This window comes from Schistocerca nitens, chromosome 4, assembly GCF_023898315.1.
Source record: "Schistocerca nitens isolate TAMUIC-IGC-003100 chromosome 4, iqSchNite1.1, whole genome shotgun sequence".
Lineage (NCBI taxonomy): Eukaryota > Metazoa > Arthropoda > Insecta > Orthoptera > Acrididae > Schistocerca > Schistocerca nitens.
This window is the reverse complement of record NC_064617.1, coordinates 199,826,487-199,829,522: the sequence shown is the minus strand read 5'-3', so window position 1 is coordinate 199,829,522 and position 3,036 is coordinate 199,826,487.

The window sequence follows — 3,036 nt, the reverse complement described above, 5'->3', positions numbered from 1 at the left end:
GCCTTCAGTCACGTCCCGGTAATTAGTAGTTCTATTTAGATAGAACTGGAAAGGAGTAAGAAATGTTCGTGACCTTTGTTCTGCATTATGTGCTGCGTACCACGCATACTTGACCTAAGTCGTAAAATGTGATGATTCAGACAAACACTGCGGAAGTGACTGAACTTTAACAGTAAACCTGAAACGATACAGAGCTGTCGGAAATTATAGTCTCTTAAAATTTTCTGAAAAACCTTTACACTGTAGGAAAGCTTTTTTATCGAGAGGCTGAATCACACTATTAGTTAGTGGTGGAATCTAAATTATATATATTTCGTCGCCCTCTTGATGAGAGAGGTATCGTTATTTCCAGGCCAAGAGCCCAACAAAAGCAATGCATTATTTTCTGGAAATGGTAAGAAGACGTTTCGGATGAAACATTGAACATTATTCTTTCCAATTTTTCCCGATTTTGCAATATCTGTTAGAAGATGTTTGCAAATGACTATTCCTTTTCTTTAACTTTTGGTCATAATTTGCCTTTGTGTCTAAAGACACAGACAAAGCTGCGGATAGTTATCACTGGCTTTCTTGTATACAAATGTGTCATAGCATTCATCGACTGCAACTGCGCAAGAGACTGTGTCTTTTTTTTTGCTCGAAATGATAAAATTCAGTTTGCACGAAACCTGACTGATCTCCCTCCGTAAGATGCTTTTTCTCTCATGAGAAGTTCTAAATCTTTCGAATAGTTTTTCCTTCACAGTTTCGCGAGTTTCGTTTTGGCAAATAATTTGTACATTGTGTAAATCTTTCTTCCATTTATGCAGTTCATGTTCAGATATTTACGAAACGCAAACGGCTTTGCACACTGCTTAAGTTTAAGCGTTTTCTTCGCCTTTCATTTAAGCAAAAATTTTACAACCGTTCCTTTCTTGCTGAAAGCTGTCACGGTAAATGTTTTCTTTGGCCTTGTAATATACTCTTTTTTTGGTTCTGGGCTTTAATGAGCACAACAGTCATCGATCGAACCGCAATTCATCTATCGTCCGAGTTATTTTCTGTTTATTATCATGTTTCCACAGTCACTAACGAAAATCCGACAGCATTGGAATGAATGTCCAAGAAATTAAGTAGCAACACATATGTAGGTCTTTAGGAGAAGTAGGTGATTTCGATTGCATACCACGTTCTTCACATTTCATCTTTGCAAGACTGAAAACATTACTGTGAATCTCTCGGACTCGCACAAAGGCAGATGTTATTAGCAACGTATACTAAGAAATCAAACAGAAGATTAATTCATTTTTATCTCCATTGCTAATACTTAGCAATACTGCAAAAGTAACTGCTAATTATTATGAAAAGTAAATGAATTGCAGATTCGAGAGTATAGTACCTGTCAACTATTCCGGAAGAAAAACTATCAACGAAAACTGAAATTCGCTTTAAAAATTACAATCGCACTGTGCCATGTTATATGTTTACCAATGTGCCGACAACCAAGGTTAGTGCCCGTCGTGTTTCGCATGCCCTCTCTACTACAGGTACAGGAGGGGTGTACATCTCTCCAGACACTTGGCGAACTACGAATTTTGGAAATTTCAAAACTTCTTAAATATATGTGCATTGTGTCTTAACAGCTAAAGTTTTCACATTGTGTTACTGTCGGTGTATTCTTCCCACATAAAAAATTTCAGGGCAGGTTTCGACATTTCGAACTGGACAGTTCCCTTTTAGGCGTTACTTTGAAATAATGACACAGGAGAGGAGGCTGTAGTGGTCTGCCTCAAACCACTAAGGAGACTGATGACGCTGTTGTGAAATGAGAATAGCAAATACGAATCCTGCAGTTTCTCACAAAAGCCTCTGCTATGCAGTTTCCTTTACAGGATAATCCTTTCCAAGAATCTAAGTCTTCCATTCACCTTCCAATTAACTTATCTTATGTGATCGTCTCATATGATACTATTTCGTGGTATTACTCGTACAGTCTGACGTCCTTAAGATTTCCACACTAATCTTTTTACCGCACTGAAATATGTGTTTTGATTCATCCTTCAATACATATGCCAATCTCGTCGATATATCCTTAGTTCACTATGTAATTTGACAAGGAGGTAAGTGGTGTGTTTCATTAGTGACAATGGAGTCTATTTTCCATGTTCCTTTTTCTTTCTCCTGCTCCATCACAAATGTAAACGTGGACTACTCTGTCTTTCTGATATATGCGCGGCATGTGCTGTCGAAAATTTGGCTATTGTCTACTTAGGGCTATCACCGATTCTCAGTTAATATTGTATCATGGGGAGCGACTGTTTTCTATGAGATACGTGATCTCCGAGGGTTTATCTCGAATATTCCGGCAATTAACAATCACTATTTTGAGATTCTCTCACTGCCGATTTATTACACAATCTGTTGAAATAACTGGTTTTCCTGGACCTTATTTTTGTACTTGAGCTCTGAGAATTATGCGTAATTAAAAAAAATCATGTTTATTCGGTACTTAGCCTGGTACCTGAGTGGCGGTCCCTTACCTATCGGGGGAGATATTGAAGTCCAACTAACACCTGCCGGCCGAAGTGGCCGCGCGGTTCTGGCGCTGCAGTCTGGAACCGCGAGACCGCTACGGTCGCAGGTTCGAATCCTGCCTCGGGCATGGATGTGTGTGATGTCCTTAGGTTAGTTAGGTTTAACTAGTTCTAAGTTCTAGGGGACTAATGACCTCAGCAGTTGAGTCCCATAGTGCTCAGAGCCATTTTTTGAACCAACTAACACCAAAAAAGCCCGCCCGGTTGGCCGTGCGGTCTAACGCACTGTTTTCCGGGCGGGAAGGAGCGCCGGTCCCAGGCACGAATCCGCCCGTCGGATTTGTGTCGAGGTCCGGTGAACCGGCCAGTCTGTGGATTGTTTTTAGGCGGTTTTCCATCTGCCTCGGCGAATGCGGGCTGGTTCCCCTTACTCCGCCACAGCTACACTATGTCGGCGATTGCTGCGCAAACAAGTTCTCCACGTTCGCGTACACCACTATTACTCGTCCACAGAACATAGGGG